At 40.0% G+C, this 13,471-nt stretch overlaps 1 long non-coding RNA gene across 2 annotated transcripts in view; it reads left to right on the forward strand.

Annotated features, from left to right (window-relative positions):
- Nucleotides 1-6,536: 6,536 nt before the first annotated feature.
- Nucleotides 6,537-13,471, forward strand: part of LOC132521279 (uncharacterized) — a 31,132-nt gene continuing 24,197 nt past the window's right edge. Inside the window, exons 1-4 of one of the 2 annotated variants that reach the window (XR_009540793.1) lie at nt 6,537-8,139; nt 8,212-8,377; nt 10,746-10,882; nt 12,928-13,055. This is a non-coding gene — a long non-coding RNA (uncharacterized LOC132521279). The remainder of the gene's footprint in view (nt 8,140-8,211; nt 8,378-10,745; nt 10,883-12,927; nt 13,056-13,471) is intronic. The other variant, XR_009540792.1, reaches the window with a different exon arrangement.

A 13,471-nucleotide genomic window follows, 5' to 3' on the forward strand; every position in this document is an offset into this window, starting at 1 on the left:
CTTCTTGGACTCCTATAATGAGAATATTGGTACGTTTAATGTTTCCCAGAGGTCTCTTAGACTGTCTTCATTTCTTTTCATTCTTTTTTCTTTATTCTGTTCCATGGCAGTGAATTCCCCCATTCTGTCTTCCAGGTCACTTATCTGTTCTTCTGCCTCAGTTATTCTGCTAATGATTCTTTCTAGTGTATTTTTCATTTCAGCTATTGTATTGTTCAAATCTGCTTGTTTATTCTTTAATTCTTTTATGTCTTTGTTAAACATTTCTTGCATCTTCTCGATCTTTGCCTCCATTCTTTTTCCGAGGTCCTGGATCATCTTCACTATCATTATTCTGAATTCTTTTTCTGGAAGGTTGCCTATCTCCACTTCATTTAGTTGCTTTTTTGGTGTTTTATCTTGTTCCTTCATCTGATACATAGTCCTCTGCCTTTTCATTTTGTCTATGTTTCTGTGAATGTGGTTTTCATTCCACAGGCTGCAGGATTGTTGTTCTTGCTTCTGCTGTCTGCCCTCTGGTGGATAAGGCTATCTAAGAGTCTTATAGAAGCTTCCTTATGGGAGGGACTGGTGGTGGGTAGAGCTGACTGTTGCTCTTGTGGGCAGAGCTTAGTAAAACTTTAATCCACTTGTCTGCTGTTGGGTGGGGTTGGGTTCCCTCTCTGTTGGTTGTTTGGCCTGAGGCGACCCAGCACTGGAGCGTACCCAGCTCTTTTGTGGGGCTAATGCCTGATTCTGGTAGGACTCATGCCAAGTACTTCCCAGAACTTCTGCTGCCAGGGTCCTTGTCCCCATGCTGTGCCACAGCCACCCCCGCCTCTGCAGGAGACCCTCAAACACTAGCAGGTAGGTCTGATTCGGTCACCCCTGGGGTCACTGCTCCTTCCCCTGGGTCCTGATGTGCATACTACTTTGTGTGTGCCCTCCAAGAGTGGAGTTTCTGTTTCCCCTAGTCCTTTCAAAGTCCTGCAATCAAATCCCACTAGTCTTCAAAGTCTGATTTTCTAGGAATTCTTCCTCCCATTGCTGGGCCCCCAGGTTGGGAAGTCTGACGTGAGGCTCAGAACCTTCACTCCAGTGGGTGGACTTCTGTGGTATAAGTGTTCTTCAGTTTGTGAGTCAGCCACCCTGCAGTTATGGGATTTGATTTTATTGTGATTGCGCCCCTCCTACTGTCTCATTGCAACTTCTCCTTTGTCTTTGGATGTGTGGTATCGTTTTTGGGGAGTTCCAGTGTCTTCCTGTCGATGATTGTTCAGCAGTTAGTTGTGTATTTTCTGTATATCTTAACTACTTATTGTAAATATAGATGATTTTTACTACTTTTTTCTTCTAATCTTCATACTAGGTTTATAAGTGGTTGATCTATTACCTTTACTGTATATTTGCTTTTACTAATGAGATTTTTCATTTTTCATATTTCTAGTTATAGCCTTTTCTTTTTACTTACAGAAGTCTGTTTAATATTTCTTGTAAAGCTGGTTTAGTGGTGCTGAACTCTTTTAGCTTTTACTTGTCTGTACAAGTCTTTACCTCTCCTTCAATTCTGAATGATACCATTTTTGGGTAGAGTATTCTTATTTGTGGCTTTTTTTCCTTTTATCACTTTAATTATATTGTGCCACTCTCTTCTGGCCAGCAAAGTTTCTGCTGAAAAGTGACCTGACAGTCTTATGGGTGTTCTCTTGTGTGTAACTGGTTGCTCTTCTCTTGCTGCCTTTAATATTCTCTCTTTATCTTTAATTTTTTGCCATTTTAATTACAATGTGTCTTGATGTGGACTTATTTGGGTTGCTGTTTTCCTGGACCTGGATATCTATTTTCTTTTCCACTTTAGGAAAGTTTTCAGCCATTATATCTTCAAAAATGTTCTCTGCCCCTTTCTCTCCCTCTTCTCTTAAACTGTCCTCATTTTTAAATCTTTTTTTTTTTTTCTCTTCAGCTTGGTTGATTTCCACTACTCTGTCTTCCAGTTCACTTAACCATTCCTCTGTATCATCTAAACTACTGCTGAATTCTTCTAGTGTATTTTTTTATTTAGTTATTGCGTTATTCAGCTGTTTGGTTCCTCCTTATATTTTCTCTTTTTTAAAAATTAATTAATTAATTACTTTTTGGCTCCGATTGATCTTCATTGCTGCCTGCGGGCTTTCTCTAGTTGCGGCGAGCGGGAGCTACCCTTCCTTGCAGTGTGCGGGCTTCTCATTGCAGTGGCCTCTCTTGTTGTGGAGCACAGGCCCTAGGTAAGTGAGCTCAGTAGTTGTGGAGTACGGGCTTAGTTGCTCTGCAGCATGTGGGATCTTCCCGGACCAGGGCTCGAACCCGTGTTCCCTGCATTGGCAGGTGGATTCTTAACCACTGCACCACAAGGGAAGTCCCCTAACTCTTTATTAAGCTTCTCACTGTATTCAACCCTTCTTCTCCTAAGTTCATTGAACATCTTTAAGATCATTACCTTGATTTCTGTATTGGGTAGGTAGCCTATTTCCAATTTGCTTAGTTATTCTGGGGTTTTATCTTGTTCTTTTGTTTGATATGTATTCCTTTGTCACCTCATTTTACCTAATTCTCTGTGTCTATTTGTATGTATTTGGTAGTTTGGTTACATTTCTCCATCTTGGAGAAGTGGCTTTATGTAGGAGTTGTCCTATAGGACCCAGTAGCACACTCCCCTCTGGGCACAGCTGGGGTCTTGTGAGTCCTGGTGCTGGTCTAGCCTGATGGTGGGTGTTGCTGCATCCCCACAGCACTGGCTGCTCTGCCTATGGGGTCTTAGACTGGTGCTAGACAGCTGGTGGGTAGGGCAGGGTCCCAGCACTAATAAGCTAGAGAGATGATTCCAAAATGACGCTTGCCAGCACCAATGTCCTCATGATAGAACAACCTACCTGAAATGGCTGCTGCCAGCATCTATATCTTCAGGGGGAGTCCCACTGGCTTCCTCCCTCTCTGAGAGGCTCTTCAAGATGAGCAAATGGGTCTGACCCAGGCTCCTTTTAAATTATTACCTCTTAGAATGTGTGAGATTTTGCATGTGCCCTTTGACAGTGGAGTCTTTGTTTTCTGTTGCTCTTTGATTCTCTCATACATAAGCCCCATTGGCCCTGAGAGCCAGACATTCAAGAAACTTGTCTTCCTGGTGCAGGGCCCATGGACTGGGGAGCCTCATGTGGGGCTCAGACCCCTTGATCCTTGGGGACAACCTCTGCAATTATGACTGTCCTTCCATTTGTGGATCACCTACCCTGGGGTGTGGGTCTTGACTGTACCATGTCTCTGCCCCTCCTACCCATCTCATTGTGGTCCCTTCTTTATATTTTTAGTTGTGGAAATGTTTTTCTGCTAGTCTTCAGCTCTTTCTCATTGATTAGCTGCTCTGTAAATTGTAATTTTGTTGTGCCCATGAGAGGAGGTGAACTTAGGGTCTTCCTACTCTGCCATCTTGCCCACTCCCCAGAATAGGATCCTGTTGTTGATAACTAAGAATATAGAAATTGTTCGTAGGAGTGGAAATAGGTGGAATCTGATAGAGTAGGGACTAAAGGCAGTGAAAATCTTCTTAAGATTCTGGAAAAATAATCTAGAAATTCATTGTATGTAGTAGTGATACAGTTATTTAAATTTTGACATGTGGTCGATTATAATAAAATATCTTTTGAAGGCAAATCTTTGGAAAATCCAATGTCTCTTGCCTTATAAAAAATAGGAGAGGTATAAAGAAATCAAGGACTGTGAGGTGGGATGGCTTTTTCTAACAGTACTGGACAGATCAGAGAAGTAGAATGACAAGTTTAAGTGCCTAGATTCTCAGCTCAAGGCATTGATGTTCTATGACTTTGCCAAAGATTCACTAACCTTTTGAAGCCATAGGGTTGAGTTAGGAGCCAAATGTATAATTTGATCCTAATTTTAGTTACTAAATTAGTATGTCAGTTGATTTTCTGGTCCATGATGTTTCTTCTAGGAAAGTCTGGAAACTGAGAATTGGGACTACAGTATCTAAGATGATGTGAAGCACTTGGCAAAACTTAAATTGTCAATTCTGCTGAATCATTCATGCCAACCAGTGCAAGCCTTTCCTCCCCTTTCCGAAAAAGTTGTTCTCTTTTTGCCTAAAGATATGATAAGTTTTTGATCTGTGGGAGATTCTTTACTAAGACAACTTTCCTCATTTCTACCCTGAGAGTGATCTTAATTGTTTGCTTGGTCAGCTTTCAAATACAGATTGAAACCTGTACTTAATGATGGCCCAAATTTAATGAAAGAGAGATGCCAGAAATTTCTTGGTTATAATGGAGAAGATGTTCAAAGACTTCAGGAGACTAAAGTAATGGGGTGAATTTATCTAATATGACCTAATGTCATAGTTTATTTACCAAGAGTATGCTTGGTAAATATACTTTATTTACCAGAATATACTTTATTTACCAAGACCTTGAAAAATAAAGTTGTGAGAAAAATGCCATTACTTTGGAAAGGGGCTTTAGAGGTTGTTCTCAGTAGATTGGGCACACAGTGAGATATTGGAGGTGAAACTGTTGCCTTGATTGCAGTAAGGATAGTTGGATTCTGGGGAAGCAGAGGCCAAGGAGCCTCTCTTTACTATCACTGACAATGTGGGCAACAAAGTTAGTGTAGTGTCAGAATGGCTTAACTGCATCCCATATTAGGTAGCAGGGAAGTCCACTAAGACCCTGCTTGATTTGAACTGAAGCCTGATGAATCACATTTTAGAGAATGTACACCCCTTTTCCTAATTGTCAGATGAATCAATCCAATGACGCAGTATCTATAAAGGAAGTTTAAAGCACTTTTCAGGAAAAACAAACACATAGTGTGAATCTTCATTCTAGGATTCTCCAAATCATCCGGTTTCCACTTGCTATCAAAACTGTGCCATATTTATCATTAATTGACAATGCCTGTGAGTGGGCACTAATTTCTAGGGATTCACAGTGCTACTGCAGACTTCCAGTCAGTATAGGCATTTATGGTGAGTTAGCTGATAAACAGTTTTGACCCAAGCAATAGTGCGTCACTGAGGAAGAGCAGATGTTAGTACCACAATCAAATACTTAAAAGATGTGCACAGTTGATTTCTACCCCATCCTCATTTATCTTTAAAATATGGCTAGTGCTGAAGATAGATGAGTTCTAGAAAATGACAGGTGGTTACTTCAATCACAGCTGCTGTTTCAAATGTGATCTCCTTACTGGAGCAAATCAATGTACCCTGACACCTGGTATGCAATTATTTATTTGAAAAATGATTTTTTTCTTATTCCTTTTATTCCATTGAGCAAAAGATAACAGGACTTCTAAAAGCTATCATTACATCTTCAAAATTTGACCCAGGATTCAATCAACACACAGTTTCACTATATTGATTACATTTTGCTGGTTGGACCTGGAAAGAAGTTATCTTAAATGTGATGCTATAACATGTGCATGTTATTCATTCATTCATTCAAAACTGGCTATTGAGTGCCTGTTCTGTGTCAGTCATCTTTCTAAATGCTAAAAATGTAGCAGTGAAAGAAAGAACAAGTTCCTGTCCTCTTGACATCATAGAGGGGAGAGACTGATATTAAACAAATTAGCATCTAAATACATCACACATCAAATTTTGATGAATGCTATACAGAAAAACAAAATAAAGTCAAGGAAAATAGGAGAGGTTAGAGGATAGGGCACTGTAACTTAATATTGGGTGTTAGGTTATACTATACCAATAGAAGCCTGATGGAAGAGAGGAAACGCATCATGAAAATATCTGGGGAGAAAAGTTCCAAGTATAAGGAAGAGGAAATGCAAGGGCTATAAAAGCAGTAGCCTGAATTTCAAGGTGATCAGAGTAGCTGATACATAGTGAATGAGGTGGGGCTAGGGATAGAGACAGCAGATCATAGTGGGCATTGCAGGCCATCTTTGAGTGAGTTGGGAAACATAATTTTATACAGAAGTGAGACATGATCCAAATTATATTTTAAAAGGATCATCATGGCTGATGTAAAATGAATACATTAGGTGGAAAAGAGGATGCAATTAGGTGACTAAAATTGCAATGGTTAAGGTGAGAGGTGACTGTATCTTAGAGCAGGTTGGTAGTAGTGGGAGATAGAAGTAATCACACTCTGGATGCATTTTTAGAGTAAAGCCAGATAATTTTGTTGATGGCTTAAATCTGTGTTATAAAAGATGGAGAAGAATCAAGGTTTTTGATCTGAGATTAGCCACAGCAGGAAATGGCTACCACGCTTTGGGCTGGAGGAACCACTAAAGGAGGTGGCATTTCCAGAGTCAAAAAATATAAGATATAGGAAAGTTGTTAAGAGAGTAAATCCTATGAATTCTTATGACAAGGTGATTTTTTTTTCCTTTTTTCTCTTTTTTCTATTGTATCTGTATGAAAAGATGGATGTTAACTGAATCTATTGTAGTAATCATTTTACATTATATATATATCAAACCATCATGCTGCATACCTTAAACCTGTACAGTGATATATGTCAATTATTTCTCAGTAAAACTGGGAAAAAATTGGAGCCATCATGGATATAGAGCCAAGATGGGAGTTACCCAGTGGATTCAGGATCCAGCTGGAGCAGAGGAAACGGAAGAGTAACACTTGTTGCTTGAGATCCCACAGAAAACAGAGTGAGGGGATAGAAATAACCTGGCTTTTATTTTACTCTTGCCCTCTAGGCTTTTGTCAGTGCAATCCACTGGCTGAAATGGTCTGGAAGCCAGAATGGAAGGAAACAAGAGAAGGCACGGAATAAATCTGAGAGCAAACAAGCCAGGGAACAAGATGGTGACCAAAAGGCAGTTGGATGTGCTAGTTTGTACTTCAGGGTGCTGTGGTCCTAATGCTTGTGCCCCCAATTCATATGTTAAAACCATAACCTCCAAAGTGATGGTGTTAGGAGGTAGGACCTCTGGGAGGTGCTTAGGTTATGAGGGTAGAGCTCTTGTTATTGGGATTAGTGCTCTTATAAAAGGGACACTAGAGGACTTTCTAGCCCCTTCCACCATGTGATGACACAGTGAGAAGTCAGCCATCTGCAACCTGATTGAGGGCCTTCACCAGAACCCTGCCAAGCTAACATCCTTATCTAAGATTTCCCAGCCTCTGGAACTGTGAGAAATAAAATTATGTTGTTTATAAGCCACCCAGTCTATGGAATTTTGTTATAGCAGCTGGAATGGACCAAGCGAATATATAAATTTGAATTTTTAAATTAAAAGCATTTTTTAAAGCTATGGAACTCAATTAGCTACCCTAGGGAGTGTGTAGAAAAAAATGAAGAGAAACGTCTGAGAACAGAAACCCGGGCCCTCCAGTGTTAAAAGAATGTGTAGGAATTAGCAAAGGACACAAAGAAGGCGTGCCCAGTGAGCTAGGAGGAGATCTGAGAGAACTGTGTCCTGGAAGCTACATAGAGGATTTATTTAAAGAAGATAGTGATCGGCCATGTGAAATGCTGCTCGCAGGTCAAGTAAGAAGAGAGCTGAAAGTTGAGTCACTGGCTTCAGCAATATCGGTGTCACTGGTGATCTTAATTACAGGGCCAGGACTAGGGTAAGCCAAGTGAGGTACTTGCCTTGGTTGCTAAAAATCTCAGTATTTTAACTCAATTAAATGATACCTTAATACAATATTTTTAAAAATTAATGCAAAATTCACAATGAATGCAATATTCAAAGTTTAAATAATGACAGAACTGGTAATAGTACCATGCTGAGCCATATTGGAGTCTGAGGCAAAAGGAAACATCAAAAATATTGAGCTTGTCTTTATTTAAACATTTGATGAGTTCATTGTGACCTTTGGCATTAATTTTGACTTCTAAAATATTGCTTGAAAATTATTCATCTTCATAGATGAGTGTTTTTTTTTTGTGGTACGCGGGTCTCTCACTGTTGTGGTCTTTCCCGTTGCGGAGCACAGGCTCGGGACTCGCAGGCTCAGCGGCCATGGCTCACGGGCCCAGCTGCTGCACGGCATGCGGGATCTTCCCGGACCGTGGCACGAACCCGTGTCCCCTTCATCGCCAGGCGGACTCTCAACCACTGCGCCACCAGGGAAGCCACATAGATGAGTTTTTATTGCCTCTTGAATTTTGTGCCCAACACAAGGTACAAAGTTTTATTGCCTCACTTATCTCACCCCAGCCCTGTCCCTGCTTAACAAGAGCTGTTTCATTTGAGAGATGAGGGTGAAAACTTAGTTGGAGACTGGGGAGCGTAGTGTTGGTGGACTGAAGAGAGAGAAGAGTGAATGGATCAGGAAAGGGCCGGATGATTCCTCCTTCAGCCTAGGTCCATGAGTAAGAAGAGACATGGAGCAGATGTTCAACCTGGAACCAACCCACAGGTGACTGGCAACTTTCATGTAACTTGATGAGAAATACATGTTTGTTCTTACAAGGTTCTGAGATTTGGGAGTTATTATCACAGTGAAGATAATCGATAAAAGTTCTCTTCCCTTTGGAATAAAAATTTGCTATATCTAACTAAATAAGATCTTGATTAGCAGAGGCACTGTTTTAAGGCAGTGAGAGTATAGAGTGCATAGTGGAGGAGGAGAATCATAAATACTGGTTACAGTCACACAGCCAGTCGCAGAATCGAAGATTGTAGCCTCTGCCTATATTTTCTTCTTCATTGTGTTCTGAATATTTTTAGTTAGTTGAACTAGTTGTCAATTTTTTTTTTAAATAAATTTATTTATTTTTGGCTGTGTTGTGTCTTCATTGCTGCGCACGGGCTTTCTCTAGTTGCGGCGAGCCAGGGCTGCTCTTTGTTGCGGTGCTCAGCCTTCTCACTGCGGTGGCTTCTCTTTGTTGTGGAGCACGGGCTCTAGGTGCGTGGGCTTCAGTAGTTGTGGCTCACGGGCTCTAGAGTGCAGGCTTGGTAGTTGTGGTGCATGGGCTTAGTTGCTCCGTGGCATGTGGGATCTTCCTGGACCAGGGCTCGAACCTGTGTCCCCTGCATTGGCAGGCAGATTCTCAACCACTGTACCACCAGGGAAGCCCCTCAATTTTTTTTATTTTTGGTCATTTTCTTTTCCTATTCTAATTTAAGGGAGTTGGTTGTGGTAAAATTTACAATTCAGTTCACTGGTTGTAGAATGTCCAGATAAAACAGTGAAAAACTATAGGGAGGATAATTATAATCTAGATGAAGTAACTAATGAGGCTTTGGGAGGAGAGGAGCCCTTTTGTGACTACACCAGGAAAAGTTGAAATGTGTCATTAAAATTTTTGTTTTGGAATGGGAAATATGTAAAGAAGTTTGTAAAAATGGATCTTGAGTAGTACAAGCTGTGAACTCTAAAACATCTGAAAGGCATCAGAAAATGTGTAGGAGGCTCACTTTGCTTACTTTATGGAGAACTGAGTGGGACTGATTCCTAGAAGCTAGTGAGGTGGCCTGTGTCCTAGGCTCATGCAAGTTGCTTCTCTACTTTGGCTTTGAAATCTTTATGGAGGGACATAGACTCATAGACAGTTTAAGAGTTTTAAGCCTCATAGACAGTTAAAGACTGTCTCATAGACAGTTAAAGAGTTTTAAGCCTCAGTGTTGAATATTAACTCTGATGGATAGTATGGTATCAGATGCCTTCTCACAAACCTGGATGCATTCTTCCCATGTTCTGAGTCTCGTATTCCAGCTTTCTCTTAGTTGTGTTAGTGACAGATGTACTTTCCAACTGGATCTTACTGATTTATTACCCAAGTTGATTCTTTTGTTTGTAACCAAGAACCCAGACTGGGACACCCAGATTCTAAAGAAAAGGTAATAAGTCATTTCAGCAAAGATTCATAAATGTGAAGCCAGAAGTACAGGAAGTCTGAAACAAAATATACGGATGTTACGAAATGACTTCAGGTGTCAGTTTGTAAACCCTGTGAAGAACACTCCCACTTATGGGGATCTAGGCCAAAGAAATAAAATCACAGTAGTTAAGGGCATGTTTAGGATGTTTTTAGCAGAACTGTTAATCACAAAACTGGAAAAAAGCAAACTACCCAAATAGGTGAACAAACAATCCTACATCCATACTAGGAAGTAATATGCAGCCATTCAAAATAGTAAATTAGGTTGTTACAAATCATCTTTTAGGAAATTCAATAAATATCTTTTTAGAGATTAGAGAAGTATTTGTAAAGTATTCAATTTTTGTAACCACATCGGGGTTCAAGGAAGAAGCAGAAAGAGAACCCAAACTGAAATCACATTTTAAGCAATTGGCTTTTGCCTATCACCCACCAACAGAAATAAGCATTAGATGGACACATAGCCCATGCAAACACACACTCGTACTTACTGTTACTATGAGCAATGCAGTTTTATTTTTCTATTCTTCCTATTTATACTGTTTTATATTTTAAAATGATGATCATAACCAAATAACTGATTTCATGACCCACTGATTTGTTAATATTCATGATTCAAAAATCATTTTTCACAGGTACACCTGTTACTTCTCTGCCATCACTTTCTTGTTTTCTTCAGGTGATATTAAGAATTGATCCCTCCTATAGTATCCTGTGATAAAATAGTTTTGCAACTTTAATAATCAATGTGTGAATTTATTTGTGGTAAGATGACACTAAGTAATAGTCCTATAATCTCAGACTACAGGGAACAAATCACTCTGACTTAGGGGATGATTAGAACATAGTTATTTACTCACAGCAGGGGAAATATGGGAGTGATAATCTATTTGTATTTTGCAGTTATCAAAGTTCTTTCACATAAATCTCCACTTCTAATGAACTGGTGAGATAGAGCCAACAAGAATAGATTTACATAAAGGACCATGAGAACATCCTGGGAAAGAACTCAAGACAGAAGAAGAGAATCAAGACCCAAGGTTAGTTTAAAGATGTCGCATTTAAAATAATATACAGATTGGGACTTCCCTGGTTGCGCAGTGGATAAGACTCTGAGCTCCCAATATAGGGAGCCCGGGTTTGATCCCTGATCGGGGTGCTAGATCCCACATGCATGCTGCAACTAGGAGTTCACATGCCACAACTAAGGAGCCCACATGCTGCAACCAAGGAGCCTGTGAGCCGCAACTAAGGAGCCCGCCTGCTGCAACTAAGACCTGGTGCAGCCGAATAAATAAATAAATAGACAAACAATAGGTACCACTTCTGCAGAAAACCATGCAATCTGTTTAAATAAATAAATAAATAATATAATATACAGCTTAAGGTCTATTGACATAGTCTCTCCTGTATGCTCACAAAAATGTCTATAAAACACAGAAACAAAGAAGAAAACCCATAACACCTTAAAATAAGTTTGCGTCAGCCTAATCCCAGAGTCTGAGAGAAATGTCCACTGATTGTTAGGCCTGTGAAATTGAATTAAGCACCCCTGTTTTAGCTCATCCTAGCAGTGACTTGGCAAGCCTGCCTCCTGTCATTTGTAGCATGACTGTGCTTCCTTCTGGGAATGCACACATTTTAAAACTGTCACTAGGAAAGCACAGTACAGTTAGGCTGAGAATGTTCTATTCTTATGAAATGATTCCTATAATTTATAACAATGGTAATGTTAGGAAAGCATAAAATGTTTTTAGACTTCATTTCCTCCCTCTGTTGTGAAAACTTTTGCCTGCTTGGCACTTTGAAAGATCTTTGTTAGAGAACATGGGGGGGTTCTCCTTTTTGTGCACCAAGTCACCTAAGATGAGTGGCGATTGATATGATTACTGTAAATCATCTTCGGTACAAAAGACATAATAATTTTGGTGCAAATTGAGTCCCATCACAGTCACCACATGTGTCATGTATCAGGGCTTGCTTGGGAAGACTTCCACCATGTCCTACAGGGTTAAGGTACAGGCTTGACTGGGAGAAGCCTACAAATCAAGGACGATAAGAAGGGAAGAGGCATGTGGTACCTGCATTCTCTTTATTCCATGGAGGTAATATTGGAGCCTAGGCCATCTAGTAGAAACATTAGATTTGCATTAGCAAGGAGGGTGTCCACTTTCCTGTCACTTTACCTTCTTATAGGGCAACTGTGATAGCAACCTTGTTAGGAGGTATACGAACAGACCACTGGGTCACCAGGAAGTCTGGATTTGGAAGCCAGCCCTTTATATAAATTGTCTGGGAAATCTTGCAACCCAATACCTAGGTGCTTTGGAGGGTTCATAGGAAGTTGAATTCCTCTCTCCAGGGAGGAGACATGGGAATATGGGAATCAGAGTTCAGGCATAGCCTCTTTGGCTGGAAAAGAGGAGGGATGGTATCAGCTGGCTCATTGTTCAAGCAACTGAGAAAGACCTGGTTGCTGTACTATAGTAGGTCACTTCAGATGAGAGAAACAGTCATCTCTAGGAAAGCCTCTTTTTGCCCATCCCCTATGTTAAGATGAAGTGGGGAAAATCTTAAGTTCTGCTTGGATCTTTGTAATATTACAGGGCGAGAGATTTTACTAGCAGAAGGCTAAAAAACTCACTTTTTTTTTATATTATCCTTATATTTGTTCACATGTTTATTATTTTCTGTTCTCTTCATTTGCTTGTTTAGACCCATTTTTCTGTTTAGTATCATTTTCTTTCTTCTTGAAGGATTTTGTTTTGGAAGACATTTTTGCTTGCTATAGAGTTCTAGTTTGGCGGTTTTCTTCTTTTCATATTTTAAAGATGTTCTACTTCCATTTTTTGGATGCAAAATCTACCATCATTCTTATTTTTCTGTATATAATGTGTCTATTTTTCTCTGGGTGCTTTCAAGATTTTGTATTAGGGTTCTCCAGAGGAACAGGAAAAATATATATAAAATTTATATATATTTATATATGTTTTATATCTATGAGAGGAATAATGCATATGTATTTTGAGGAATTGTCTCATGTGATTATGGAGGTTGAGAAGTTCTATGATTTTCCACCTGCAAGCTGGAGACCTCAGAAGGCTGGTGATGTAATTCTAGTCTGAGTCTGAAGGCTAGAGAATCAGGGGAACTGCTGATGGTGTAAGTCCCAGACCAAGGACAGAAGATCAATGTCTCTGCTCATGCAGGCAGGTGAGAAGGGAATCATCCTTGCCCTGCTTCTTGCTATTCAGGCCTTCAACAGAGACCCCCACCACTGCCCTTTGGTGAGGGCAATCTCCTGAGTCCACTGATTCAAATGCTAATTTCATTTGGAAACATCCCCACAGACACATCCAGAAGTAATATTTAACGTGGGTACCCTGTGGCCCAGTCAAGCTGACACCTAAAATTACCCATCACAGATTTCCTCTTTATAACTGGTTTTAAGCTTTCGTATCGTTTTCTTAATATTTCTTTTTTAGGGCTTTTTGGATCAACATGTTTAAAGTTTTCATTAAATTTTTCAAAACTTTTGGGTACTACTTCTGCAGAAGTGTTTCCCAGTTGTTTTCTCCCCTCTTAGGGGGAATAGGATGGCCAGAGTAAGCTGGAATTGGGTGTTTCCC

The sequence above is a fragment of the Lagenorhynchus albirostris genome, chromosome 5 (assembly GCF_949774975.1).
Source record: "Lagenorhynchus albirostris chromosome 5, mLagAlb1.1, whole genome shotgun sequence".
NCBI classification, from domain to species: Eukaryota; Metazoa; Chordata; class Mammalia; order Artiodactyla; family Delphinidae; genus Lagenorhynchus; species Lagenorhynchus albirostris.